The sequence below is a fragment of the Microcebus murinus genome, chromosome 23, assembly GCF_040939455.1.
Source record: "Microcebus murinus isolate Inina chromosome 23, M.murinus_Inina_mat1.0, whole genome shotgun sequence".
In the NCBI taxonomy this organism is placed as follows: Eukaryota; Metazoa; Chordata; class Mammalia; order Primates; family Cheirogaleidae; genus Microcebus; species Microcebus murinus.
Genome location: NC_134126.1, coordinates 10,209,345 through 10,224,727, shown reverse-complemented (window position 1 = coordinate 10,224,727; position 15,383 = coordinate 10,209,345). Strand labels below are relative to the sequence as shown.

General features: G+C 34.6%; 1 pseudogene; it reads left to right on the top strand.

Annotated features, from left to right (window-relative positions):
* The first annotated feature begins 2,050 nt into the window (after positions 1–2,050).
* Positions 2,051–3,544, top strand: LOC105869255 (immunoglobulin-binding protein 1 pseudogene; annotated as a pseudogene).
* The last annotated feature ends 11,839 nt before the right edge of the window (positions 3,545–15,383 follow it).

The following is a 15,383-nucleotide window of genomic DNA, read 5'->3' as shown; positions in this document are numbered from 1 at the left end:
TCTTATGTATAGGTTTTTAAAAAATATTTCACTTTACTTATTTCTTTATGCAGACAGACCTTTCTAGGACAAGCTTACTACTATTATGCTTAATATTGATAGTTCCTACATAGACATTAATAGCCAAGGGTGTTCTATTTGTAAAAAATATTTCTATTCTTTAATGACATACATTTTAAGCATATTTTACAAATGTATATTCTTCGATTGAATGCTTTGATCCCATATAAGTGCAAATTTCATGTTTCCTTTTGGAATGAACTACTAAATTGTAATTCCTTTTTCTTTCTCCTAGGTAAAGAAATTTACAAAAATGCACCTGCATAAATCAAACAAATAAAAGTACATAGAACAACCCTCATAAGTAAATAATGTGAAGAGTAGCTATTGCTGGATAAAATAATCAGCATATTTTTCCATAAAATATGTATAGTTGTTTATATGTTAGCACCAGTACTTATGGAAGGATTTCTCCAGATCGTTTGCCAACTATAAGTCAAGACATTGCTTTATTGCTGATTTTCCCTGCAAATAATAGTTTTAGAAATATTTACTATTATCTATAATGTTTCCTAAAAATAATTAACATCACAAATTCCTTATTACAGTTTTAAAAGTTACACATTTTTAGAAATACATTAATAACATAATATTAGTTTTAATAACTATCAAATTTTTCGTTATATCTAACTTAAAAACATCCAAATTAGGGTACCTGTAAGGTAAAGGAGTTGAGAGGGAAAAAGACTCCAGGCAATAATTCTGGACATTGGCTGCACACTAAAATCACCTGGAGTGTCCTAGATCCTGATCTCCATGTCACACTCTAGTCAAAATAAACAGAAATCTCTAGTGATAGGACCCAGATATTAATATTCTTTAAGTTCCCAAAGAGGTTAAAATGTGTAGCCAATTTTGAGAACCAATAAGGCACATGTGAGTGAGCAGATCCTATACAGCAATCTCCCTGAACTTTTCTTAATCTCTGGTCACCACAGTTCTTTTGTGATGTCACAGTGGAGGAGACTCCAGCATTTACCATGGCTACTTAAAAAAAAAAAAAAATTAGAAAGACTTCAAGGTTGTACACAAACATCATATTAATATGCAAGTGGAGGAGCAGGAAATTTCTGTTTTACAGCTTGGTAAGAAGCCTGCATTACTTTGAACTTAATGAAAGCTATTGTAAATTTGCTCAGGAGGCATATCAAATTCGGATTTAATGGGAGCCCCCCAATGAACCAATGAAGCAAGCTCACCTGCACAAACATACAAATGTTGTGTTCCAGCAATAGACAGGAGACAGCTACTAAAACAGAGCCTACTCCTTTAATCTAGTATGTGTTCCCATAGACTGCTATTAATAAAATTCTCCATTAGAAAATCTCAGTTTGGTTTCCCCACATTCTGACTGGTATAATATAGTATAGTAACTATACTGATATAGTACAGTAGCTATACTGACATAGTATATATAGTTTTATCTATTCTTTTTCCTTTACCCTCCAAAATTCTTTACTGTGCATAAAGTAACTGACAAATGTCCATAATGATTATTTTTAATCGACAGCAGGAAAAGAGTAGGGAAAAATGTGTAAAAGTAGCCCCTGTCTCCATCCGAAGCACATTCATATGGGTTTTATTTATATTTTCAAGTAAATTATTTTACCCATACTGCAAAATAAACACCTTGTCTCATTTGATACACTTTCAACCACAACCAGAAACTCACCCTCAACTTTAAATCAAAGCAACTTTAAAAATATTGCTTCAATAGCAAACTTTTAAATTATATATCTGTGGTTTTACTACTTGTAGGTTATGAACTTTCGGTGAACAATTAATTTTTACATACTGTCCTTATATATGATTCTTTTAAAAGTTAGGTTTCCCCTCACGGTCTATTGAGTGTTTATTTTATTTTTTCACTCATCATTTTCTTTTTTTTTTTTTTTTGAGATCGATTTGGTTATATCCATGAGTGAGTCATCAGAGGGAAAAAAGGGAGCAAAGCAAAAACAGGAGACACAGTGTAGGGAGAAAAGGTTTACTATCACTCTTACTCAAGCCACACAATAACTCAGAGCTTATTTAAAATTTAAATACCGGTTCCTCCCTCCCGCAAGATGGCAGCTGCTGAGGACGAGTCGCCGCTGCCGCGACTCCCCGAGCTCTTCGAAAGCGGCAAACAGCTTCTGGATGAGGTGGAAGCAGCGACCGAGCCCACCGGCTCCCGGATAGTCCAGGACAAGGTGTCCCAGGGCCTGAGCGTCCTCGAGAAGGCCGCCGACATGTTATCGCAGCTCGAGCTGTTCGGCCGGAACGAAGACTTGGAGGAGGTCGCGTCCACCACGCTGAGGTACCTGCTGGTGCCGGCGCTGCGCGGCGCCCTCACCTCGAAGCAGGTGGACCCCGGCAAGCGGCTGGAGCACTTGCAGCTGGCGCGGAAACACTTCATGGACTACCTGACTCAGTGCCACTCCTACCACGTGGCGCAGTTCCAGCTGCCCCGGACCGAGAACGACCCGGCCGAGAACAACACCGCGGGTCCCTCCACGGCCTACGCCAGCCTGGCTGCCATGGCCTCGCAGAGAAGGGCGAAGATAGAGAGGTACGAGCAGAAGAAGGAGGTGGAGCGCCGGCTGTCCGCGCTGAAACCTGCCGTGGAGAGCGGGCAGGCGGACGACGAGCGCGTTCGCGAGTATTACCTGCTTCACCTTCGGAGGTGGGTTGGCGTCAGCTTAGAGGAGGTTGAGAGCATCGACCAGGAGATGAAGATCCTGAGGGAGAAAGACTCTTACCTGAGAGAGGCCTCGGCTTCTCCCTCCTCGCCGCACGAGCGGCCTCCGCTGAAGCCCTTCGTTCTGACGCAGAGCCGGGCGCAGGCCGCGGTGTTCGGCGCCGGCTACCCGAGCCTGGCCTCCATGACGGTGAGTGACTGGTACGAGCAGCGCGGGAAGCACGCGGCGCCGCCGGACCAGGGCACGGCCAAGGCGACGTCGGCGGAGTACGAGGGGGCGGCCCCGCCACAGGAAGAGCAAGAACAAAAGGAGGAGGAAGACGATGAGCAAACGCTCCACAGAGCCCGGGAATGGGACGAGTGGAAGGACACCCATCCGAGGGGCCACGGCAACCGGCAGAACATGGGCTAGTGTCTCCACGACACGACGGGACTTCGGGCGCACACCGTCCCCGCCAGGAAAACCGTGCCGTCCTCCCCTCCCTGGGCACCCGCTTCCGCTGTCTACCACCACAACAAAAGAAGATACTTGAATCTTGCTTTGCATTCGGTAAAGTCTCAAATGATTGTGTGTATTTGTACCTTAGATGATGAGCCAGCAATCTTGTTTTGGCGTTATCCTGCTCATCATGGTGTATTCCAGTTTCTTAAGTGCAAAGAAAAGAACACTGAGAAGTGGCTCTGCATAATCAATGGCTATATTAATTCTCCTTAAAGAAAAAGAAAGATAATAAAAATCCCTATTACTATGTGAGCCTGTGCAGAAAAAAATAAAATAAAATAAAATAAAATTTAAATGCTGTATCATTTTATATATGTTAAAACAGATTGAATAAAGTTTGAGGCTTGAAACGAATATTGCTTCTTTTTTTTTTTCCATATCAGACCTTCACAATAACCTGCTTTTCCTCTTTAAAATTGCTGTCACTTCTAAACAAACTAGGTTATTGTTTGAGATTATATACCATAGTGATTTACTTATTTACATCCTCAACAACTGTTTATTGAGATTTTAGTATGTGCCAAGTATGGTGTGAGCACTGAGAATTCAATGGCAAAAAATAATAACGAAAGAATGTTGATGCCCCCAAAGAGTTTGTAATCTAGTGTGTGAGAGACATAAATCAGATAAGTATTAAACTAAAACCTTGCCAGCTGAGGTACTTCATGCTATGGGTGTATGACAAGAGGTGACTGGAAAGCTGCCAATTAGGAAATGGAACTTGAGGAAAAGTCTGAAGGCTGAACCATTTTAAGGAAAGAATGTGGGAGGGGTAGGAATGTGGAAAATTTGGAAGCTCGACAAATTAAACAGTCTAGGAAAGAAAAAAAACAAAGTACTGTGAGCAGATTGAGAGAACAGGAAAATGGAGGTGAGAAAACAGTTGGAGATACAAGCAGACTTTCAGGCTGTGTAAAGAACAGTATGAAGCTGGTGACAAGGCTTGACACGATCACACTAGTCTTTTGAGAAGTCCACTTCGCTTTACTGTGAAAAAGTAGTTGGAGAGGTGTAAGACTGAATGTGCGGAGGCAAGAGACCCCTGTAGTAGTCCATGTGACATAAGTTACTAGTGGTTTCATGTTAATATTTTATTAACTAATTTACGTAACTTAGAAGCATCACAGTTTGAAAATATCAACTTTTTAGCTGCGGAATGATGCTATCTTCTTGGCCATTAAATAGAATGGATTCCTTATTAAACATATTAAAATGGAAATCTTTATGCCAGCATTCATTAAAATGGCAAAAGAAAAAAAAAACAATTTGCAAGATTACAGGGATGAAAATAGAAATAGAGGCTGCAAGAACAAAAGTTGATTGACTCCAATATTACTGAGTGTGACATGAATTTTTACTTAAATTATTCATTCCACTTCCTGACTAAAACCTGACTTCTCCAGGAGGATATATAATCATAATTTTTACTAGTATTTTAATAAGCCATTAATCAATTTTAAGTTTATTTTATATAATAAATTTTCAAACTCAGAATCAGAAATTCTACTGGTATTCTATTATGTATTACATAGAAATAATAGGAACTGTAGTCCTTGGGGAGAAAAGAAGCAGACATGGGGGATAGTGTATTGATCAGGGTTCTCCAGAGAAACAAAGCCAGTAGGAGATAGATACATATACACACACACATACATATATTGTGTACTGTGTACACACATATATAACACACACACATTTGGGTGTGTGTGTGTGTGTGTGTGTGTATATATATATATATATATATATATATATATATATATATATATAGAGAGAGAGAGAGAGAGAGAGAGAGAGAGAGAGAAAGGGTGAGAGAGAGAGAGAGAATTTGATTAGAGGAATTGGCTCACATGATGATGGAGACTGGAAAGTCCAAAACCTGCAGCCAGGAGCTGCTGTAGATCCAAGAAGAGCCAATGTTCTAGTTTGCAGGCTATCAGGAAGGATAATTCTCTCTTATTCTGGGAATGGTCAGCCTTTTGTTCTATTTAGGCCCACCTACATTATAGAGGATATTCTGCTTTACTCAATCCATCAATTTAAATGTTCATCCCATTCAAATACATTGTCACAGAAACATCCGAGAAATGTTTGCCCAAATATCTGGTGTACCACATGGCCCAGTCAAGGTGGCATATAAAAGTAACCATTATAGATGGATTTAGGAATAATTCAACACACACACAGATACTGCATAAATTTAAAATTTGAAATCTGGTGCCTTTTACTTGTCAGCTTATTGGCACTTTCTTTTTTTTAATCAAAAAACAGTTTTCTATGTAGAAAAGAAAAATTGAAGTCAAATTTATTTACAGGAAATGAAATGCCACATCTCTGTACATTTTTGTTTTAAAATTGTAGGTATAAGGAAGTTTCTTGTTTGTTTCTTTTTTGTTCACTAATTGCTAAGCCTCTGACCTTAGATATTCACTAACAATTAGGTGAATAACAAAATATAAGAGCAAGAAACAGATAAAGAGAAATAATTATATTCAAGATTTCTTCTGCGTTTGTACTAATCAGAAAAGATAATTTTTGAATAACAATATTTTCTTTTTAACATGTAACATAAGAAGTCAGAATATTGAGATGTATACATATTTAAAATTTCAGTGCACTATTGCATTAACTAATTATCATACACAGTCTTCCAATTGATGTATATTGAAAATTATAATTTTGGGAAGCAATGTAAGTAAAGTAAAACTGTCAATGGATTTAAAACAACTGATATAGAATTATTGAAATTTATAGCTATTTGAGCAAGAATGTTTTAGCTCTTCAAACAAAAAGAATTACAAAAGCAATCACAAAAGCAGGGGCTAGGGACTGAATGAAGTTCACTCAAAATTCATATGTTGCAGCCCTAATCCCCAGTGTAACAATATCCAATGTGACTGTATTTGGAGATAGAGGCCCTTAGCAGATAATTAAGGTTATATGAGGTCATAGGGGTGGGAACCTGATCTGACAGGATCAGTGTGTTTATAAGAAGAGAAACCAGAGTTCCCTCCCTCCACCCCTACCATGTGCACACACAAGCCAGGAAGAGTACCCTCACTAGAAAGTTAATTGACCAGAACCTGGATATTGAACATCTAGCCTCTGGAACTATGAGAAAATAAATTTCTATTGTTTAAGACACCCAATCTATAGGGTTTTCTTGTGGCAGCACAAGCACACTATTATATCAAAAAAGCTAAACCAGGCTAGGGCCATTTTTGGTAGCTAATCTCATACCCAGAGTGTCTTGGGGCTCTATTTTATTAATATTATATAGTACATGGTTCCTGAAAACCTAAATGCATTAATTTTTATAATATAAATTTTAATTCTTGTTATTTAGTTTATTAATACTTCATGAGATATTCACTAAGGGTACCACTCTGATTTGATATGAGTCTAGATCTGTTTCGTTTGGCCATGGGTTTTTGAGTTAGAGACAGATGTTTCCATTGAACAAGATTACCTATTAAGCAGTGAGCAAATTGTCTAGCCCATAGTAAGCTAAGACTAAACTTTTGATTTTTTTCCCCACAATATTCTCCCATAATATTCTCCATTATGGTAAATTATATCATCACCACTTGCTTGTGCAAGCCAAAAAAAATAAATAAATAGCTGCTTCTTTTTGATTTGAATATCTTTGTTGAATGTCATTTCCTAAAAGATGACCTCCCTAACCATTGAGCAGAAAGCAGCAAACCTACCCCTCTCTCTCACAATTCCCTGCATATTATTTATCACAAGTTGATATGTCTGTTTCTTAAAATTATTCATTTGTTTTCATACAGTCTGTTTCCCCTGCAGATATGTCAACTTTATGACCAGGAAACCTTGATTCTCTCATTCATTTGCTCATTCCTATTACTGGACCTATGTCAGCCACATAGAAAGTGCTTAATAATGATTTATTGAAGGAAACCTTTATTAGATAAAAAAAAAAAATCCTCAGCAAATCCCTTAGAGGTAAGTATTATTCACTTCACTTTATAAGAAAAGTGATGTTAAATCACTACTAAAATCTTATTTAACTTTTGTGAGCCTTAGGTTTTCTTACTCTAAAAATGGAAATAAGACCTAACTAGATTGTTTAAAGTTTTTGACAAAACATTGAATAAAGTTGAATTCTGTAGCAGAGTACCTATCCCACAGTAGGTTTTCTGTGCATTCTCATGATTTTTTTGAGTTAGTCAAAACAAAAACTTTAGAATTAAGTTTGATGCTTTTCCCCCAATAACTTATAACTGATATCGTGTCTGTTAAAATTCTAGCAACCAGTCATCCATATAAAAATGAAAAAAAAAAAAAAAACTACTCCCCTAATACACTGACAAGGAAAAACTTTATAAATAAATCCATGTATTGTAAAATTCATCCCTATTAATGATCAATTATATAATATTTTATGACTGTACAATTGTGAATCATCACTATAATAAAGATACAGAATATTGTATTTTCACCAAAACTTCCCTTATGCATCTTTATCAACAATTGCCCCCTCAATCAACCCTATCTGCTTACATCTATTGTTATTTTCTTTCCTTGTTGTTTTGAGTTTATCAGACATGTTTTGCAACTATTTTCTCCCAGTCTGTGACTTGTTATTTTCAAAACAATGGCTTTTGAAGGGATAACATGCATAATTTTAATGTAGTCCAATTTATCAAATTTTTCTTTTGTGAATTGTGTTTCATATCTTATAACTAAGAAATTTCACATAACCAAAGTCATTTTTTTCCTAAATATTCTTCTAAGAATTCTAAAATTTTAGATATAAAATTCAGGTCTAAAATCTATTTTTAGTTAATGTTTTATAAGTTGTGATGTATGGATTAAGATTTTTTTTTTCAACACCTTTTGTTGAAAAGACTATGCTTTCTCCATTAAATTGATTTTGCACTCCCGTATAAAATAAATTGACTATATTTACAGATTTATTTCTGGACTGTATACTGCCCCATTAAGTCATGTATTAATAATTTTGAAAATGATATTGGCTTGACTACTTTAACTTTATGAAAATTATTTAACATACAGTGGGAATTTTTCAACTTTGTTTTTCATTTCCAAAATTGGTGTTCTAGATATTTTGTCTTTCCATAAAAATTTTAGAACTTACTTATCAATTTCCACCAAAAAAAAGTATCCCAATAAATTTGTTGAATTTGGATTTAGCACCCATAATAGCATCAATCTTGTTGAATGCTACACAAGCTCTTAGAAAAGTTGTTTATTCTGTTTTTGCTGGATGGAATGTTCTACGGATGTCGATTGATTTAAATTTGTTCATAGTATTGTTCCCAACTTCTTTATGCTTCTTGCTTTTTGTTTACACTTAGATTATCACATATTGAGTAATAATGTTAAGGTCTTAAACCATAATTGTTTATGTGCCTATTTTCTTTTCGGTTCTGTTTCATAAGTTTTGTAGGTCCATTTCCAGAAGCATACATATTTAGAGGTGTTATATGTCTTTGGTAAATAGACACTTTTATCATTGTATAATAACCCTCTTTAACTCTGATAATATACTTTCTGATGAAGTCCTATTTGAGTGATATTAATATAGCTATTCCAGCATTCTTTTTCATACTGATTATGTATGGTATACCTTTTTCCATTCTTTTGCTTTTAATCTATCCATGTGTTTATGGTTAAAATGTACTTTTATAGACAGCATATAGTTGTATCCTAATTTTTAATTTATTCTAAAAGACTGATAGTTTTCAACTGATATTTTTAGAACATTTACATTTATTATAATTATTGCTGTATTTAGATTAACATTTACCATCTTTACTCTTTGTTCCATATGTCTCTTGTTCCTTTCGTAATAGAATAAGATTTTTTATTAGTTGAATATTTTAAAACTCCTGTTTTTTTTTTTTTTTTTTTTTTGAGACAGAGTTTCGCTTTGTTGTCCAGGCTAGAGTGAGTGCCGTGGCGTCAGCCTAGCTCACAGCAACCTCAAACTCCTGGGCTCAAGCAATCCTCCTGCCTCAGCCTCCCGAGTAGCTGGGACTACAGGCATGTGCCACCATGCCCGGCTAATTTTTTATATATATATCAGTTGGCCAATTAATTTCTTTCTATTTATAGTAGAGACGGGGTCTCACTCTTGCTCAGGCTGGTTTTGAACTCCTGACCTTGAGCAATCCGCCCGCCTCGGCCTCCCAAGAGCTAGGATTACAGGCGTGAGCCACAGCGCCCGGCCTAAAACTCCTGTTTTATATCTACTGTTGGCTTCTTATTGACTTTAATGTCATTCACTTTAGCATTATTTTTACTATTTAGGGCTTACTTACATATTTTTAAATATTTTAGTATTTTTAAAATTCATTTTAGCATTATTTTTATTATTGCTCTAAGGTTTAAAATATACATCTTTAATCACAGTCTACCTTCAAATAATAATTTATAGCTTTATGTAAGTGTAATAATTTATGGCTTTATTATAGTGTAAGATCCATTCAATATAATTGTAAATCTTCCCATCTTTTTTTTTTCTATCATTTTTATAAATTTCATTTTCTTACACCATAAACCTTGAATACATTGGTACTATATTTGCTTTAGGTAGTCAATTATCTTTTAAAATATAATATATTTTATTTTGGAGCAGTTTTAGTTTCATAGAAAAATGGAACAAGAAGGTATAGCGATTCCCATAGATCCTCTGCCCACACATGGACAGCCTTCCCTGCTATAAATGTTCTCCAGCACAATGGTACATTTTTACAAATGATGAACCTACATTTATATGTCATTATTGGTTGTCTTTTAAACAATTAGCAAAAGAGAAAAAAGAAATTATATTTACCATTATTTCTGACTTTTTCAGAGCTTTTCATTTCTTGTGTAGATACAATTGTGTACTCTGGTATCATATTCTTTGTGCTTCAAGAATTCATTTTAGTGAATTCTCTCTGTATTTTCTTTCTTTTATTTTTTTACATGTACACTTCATTATTCAATCATCATTTTTGGAAAGATATTTTGATTGGGCACAGAATTATGAATTGAAAGTTTTATTTTTCTTTCAGTACTTTAAAAATGTCTCAAATTCCATCAAACTTATATAGTTTCACATGAGAATTTTGCTTTTTCCCCTTTTACCTTTGTTCCTTTCTATTTGTATGTCTTCGTTTTCTTATTATCTTCAATATTTTCTGTTGTATGTATTAAGAAAGACTTTCCCATTCACTCACAGCAAAATGGGAAATCAGAGGGTTTGAGCAGAGAAGTGTCATCATAATCTGTCCTTGGTAATAACAGAGTCACTATGGCGACCATGTTAAGAACAGACCCAAATGAAGTCAATGGCAGAATCAAGGAGCCCAAGAAATTAGGAGGTTATTATTAATATAATGATCTAGGCAAGAGATGATAGTTGCTTGAGAGATGTGATGATTTTTTTGATGTGTCATTATGTCCTGGTTATAGTTTCCACTTATTTAATTGATCAGTTGCTTAGATATTATTGTGAAGGGAATTTGCAAAGATAATTGAAGTGCTTAATCAATTGGCCTTAAATAAGGGAGATTATCCTGGATAATATAGATGGGCTTGACTTAATCAGATGGACAGCATTAAATGTGGGGTTGAAGTTTTTCTTGAAGAAATAGAAGAAAATCTGCATGTTGGAAAACAGTTTCAGCCATGTGCATGGATTCCACGTGGTTGTGATCATTCCTTCCAGACAGCCTGCACTACAGATTTTAGATTTACATAGCAAAACCCCACAGTCATGCAAGCTACTTCCTGGAAATCTCTCTCTTTCTTTCCCTCTCTTTACACACACACACACACACACACCTTTATTCTACTGGTTCTGTTTCTCTGCTGAACCCTGACTGATGCAGGAGGTGAAAAATGGTGAGATTGTGGATATAAGTTTATAATCAGAGATCTATATCTCTATATAACTATATATTCATGTATAAAATAAATTCAATCCATATATTCTATAATATCATAAAATTGCCTGTTAAATAAATATAGATCTATACTATTATTCTATAGCTATGTTGCCATTTGCCAAATAAATATTACTAGGATTTAATCAGTACATCTATATTTGACTTATTTCTTATGTTTCAATATTATGAATATTGATTTGAATTTTTTGTGTGTGAATGTGTGCCATATTTAAATATAATTATTAAATTAATTGCACTAATATGTTACAAAACACTTAAGAAGGTATGTAGAGATAACATACGGTGATTATATTCTAATATATTTATTTGGAAAATGTGTGTCTTTAAAAGTCCAGTGTTCTTAAAGTATATGTTATTTACTATGTTAACTTTATTTAATTGCATTTTAAATATGAATGAACATGTAGATGCATGTAGGTTATAAAATTACACTTATGGGTGCTTTGGAAGATCACAAATAGAAAGTCTGTGAATATTACATGACAAATAGTGAATTTCACTTCCCGAAGAAATTTCTAAGATTAATCCAGAGTCCATTCTTTAAAAAAAATTTAAATGGTCCCATTTTTCTCTGTTTATTTATTATTTATGCAATAATCCTCATATGATTTAATGGTTTGTTTCAAAGTGTAATGTGAAAAATGCTTTGCAAATGAGAATTTACAAGCTGAAAATAGAATAGCGGGTAAGCTTTTGAAAATACAAACACTTTTACCAGTACGGTGAACTTCAACTTCAATATTTTAGTGGGCTGGGTCATTTTATGAATTCAAGGGTGTGTATGGTTTGATAGAGTCATCCTCTACATATTAAAGATTTCTGCAAGTTGACATTTCACAAGAGAACGATAATAAAGGAGGCTGGGAGGAGTGAAGTGTTGTTCCTTGTTCTCACAGCTGTGAGGACTGTTATTAGTGAAAGACACTCTAAGAATATATTTCATTTTTGACAAGCAATCTCTGTCAAATGATGGCATGTCAGCATTTGGTAATATTTTGAAAAGAATGTCAGGTGCAATGGAGGAAAGAATCACTAGTAATGGATTGTTAAAACAATGCATTACATTTGATTTCTGAATACATTTGATTTCATCAAAACTAACAGCTTCAATTCTTCTTATTCTTGAAAAAATCTTTTCTCTATTTTGGGAGTGAAGGGAAGGAAAAATAGTTTTGTGTTAATCTAGGCTTTTTCTTTTACCACATCTATTTACAGGTACAATTTCGGCAGAAGTATTTTAAACCCTCAACTGCTATTACTGATGTAAAACCCACCTTCAGTACTTATTTTAATATAACGTAAAATTTTAGACTTTTAGCTGTTTAATGTATATAAAAGACCATATTAAAAAAATCTCCTAGTACACACACATCTTAGAAAAGAATTATAATTCTAAGAAAAAAATTATAATTATTATAAGAAAAAAATTATAATGATTATTCTGATTCTAAAATAAAACAACTAAATTTATAATTATAAGAGGAATTCTCACCTTGCCATTTACTAGCTATGTAACTTATTTGTGTGTGTGTGTGTGTGTGTGTGTGTGTGTTTGTATACATACGCCTAAGGTTTTTCATTGTAGAATGGAGACACTAATAGGAGTTATCTCATATGGTTATTGTGTAGAATCAGGGAGTTAATGTGAAGCACCTGGCATATTGCCTGGCACCTAGTAAAGGTGCGGTAAATGCAGGCTCTCTATGAGACATCATGTGCCAGTTGGATTACTATATGCAGCATTGAATCCGAAGATGGCACTGTAGGCTTTCATTATTGAAACTGATTTGATGAATCAATAGTAGCCAAGATGATAAAATGAATCCCTTGAGCACAAATTCTGCAGCTCAAAAATGCAGTTGGTATAAAAGATAATTGTTTTAAAAGAAAACTTACTTCAATAGCAGGTTCCAGTACCAGCTCTCTCACCAAATGGATACGTGACCTTGGGCAAGTCACTTAGATTTATAAAATCATAGACATCTGGAACTAATATTTGAAGCTAGTAAATCTGAAGGAATTATAATTAGAAGAATTGAAGTCAGAAATCACATAGCTAATTGGTGGTAAAATTTGAACTCTGTGCAGTGTTACTCAATTATACCGCATTAATACAGTCAACAAATATTTACTAGCAAGTACTTGATGCTAATCAATCTTTGTCAACATCTATGAAATGGAATTGGATAGGCACATTATATAAATAACTTTTTTTTTTTTTTGAGACAGAGTCTCACTCTGGTGCCCCAGGCTAGAGTACCATGGCATCAGCCTTGCTCACAGCAACCTCAGATTCCTGGGCTTAAAGTGATCCTCCTACCTCAGCCTCCTGAGTAGCTGGGACTACAGGTATGCGCCACCATGCCTGGCTAATTTTTTCTACATATTTTTAGCTGTCCAGTTAATTTCTTTCTATTTTTAGTAGAGACAGGGTCTTGCTCTTGCTCGGGCTGGTCTCCAACTCCTGAACTGAAACGATCCGCCCGCCTCAGCCTCCCAGAGTGCTAGGATTACAGGCATGAGCCACCACATGCGGCCGTAAAGAATTTTTAATATCTAAAATCTTCTTTCTCTGTGAAATAAAATTAAGAATCATTTTAACGTCATAATGGATTCATTAAATTTTTCAGAAATTTGAAGTAAACCTTGAGATAAATTACTTAAGGACTTGAGAATTTAGAAGCCCTGATATTTCTCAGGATTTAGGCAAATAATTTAAATTATCTGAGCTTCAGTGTTTTCATCTGAAAAGTTGGGATGTAGCAGGAGTATAATACATAAGGCGACCAGTGAGACTTGGCACTACAAATTTCAGCATCTTGTTCCCAAACCAGAAAGCTGGTAGGTGTATAAAAATGTTAACACCAAATTCTATCACATGCTACCACGTAGCTCCAGAGTTTGTGAGGCAGATCTTGTGAGGCAGTTGCTTTCTAGGAATCAGAATTTCTCTCTATAAAATACATTATAACGTTACCATCACTTTCCTTTCTTTACAATCGCAAAATGTTACTGCTGTATGGGATTCAATTATTCAATTTTTGGTTGAGTAAATTGAGAGACAGGAGCCTTAACAGTTAGCTAGTTGCAGAGTAGGAGGCACGGTCTAGTTTTCCTGGACTCTATTTTCTGATTTTATGTGAGTGAATGAATAAATGAACATTAATTAAGTATCATCTTCTTACATACTGTTGGGGGCTTTAACACAGATGAGCTTGACACTAGAATGTTTTATATTTTTGAGGTTGTGTGATTAGACACGTTCAGATTTCATATTGTTATATCTTTCTTGAGAACCGATACCTTTATGAATCTGAAATGTCCACGTTAATCTTTAGTAACACCTCTTGACTTAAAAATGACTTTGCTTGATCTCACTATGGCAATAGCTATTTTCTTTTGATTAGGGTTTACATGATATAGCATTTTTCATCATTTCCCTTTTTTTCTATTTTTTAAATCTACTTCTGGGCCACAAGATCATTTTATTTTTAACTTTTTCATTTCCTAATGTTTTAGAAGAATTTTTCTGGTTCAATGTCTATCTATTAATATGGCTGCTTTAAACTTTTTTTTTCAAGTCCCCTTGGTGGGCATGTTTTTATTTTTCTTAGATAAATACCTCTGAGTAGATTTACTGAGTTTTGTGGGAAAGTTATGTTTTACTTTATGGAGAGTTACCAATAGTTTTTCAATGGCAATGCATGAGAACTCTAGTTTCTCCATGTCCTCACTGGCATGTGGAACTGTCATTTTAAAACTTTGAATCATTATAGTGAATGTGAAATGGGATCTCATTATGTTTTAATATATGTTTCCTTATTGATTCATGATAATGAGTACCTGTTCATGAGTGTATTGCATATTTACTTATCTTCTTTTGTAAAGTATCCTTTTAAATATTTTGTTTATTTTAAAGTTTTGTCTGGTTGCCTTTTATTGTTGTTTTATATGACTGTATGTATTTTGGATATTAGTGCTTGAAGATATATGAACTGTGAATAGTTTTTTCCATCCTGTAGCTTATTTATTTTCTTAATGGAAATTCTTGATAATTAGAAATTTTTAATTTTGATGATGTCCAATATATCTTTTTTCTTCTATAAGTAGTGCATTTTTTTATTCTGTTTGAGAGATATTTGCCTACTCTAAGGTTAAAAAGTTATTCTGCTATGTTTTCTTTTAGAAATGTTATGGT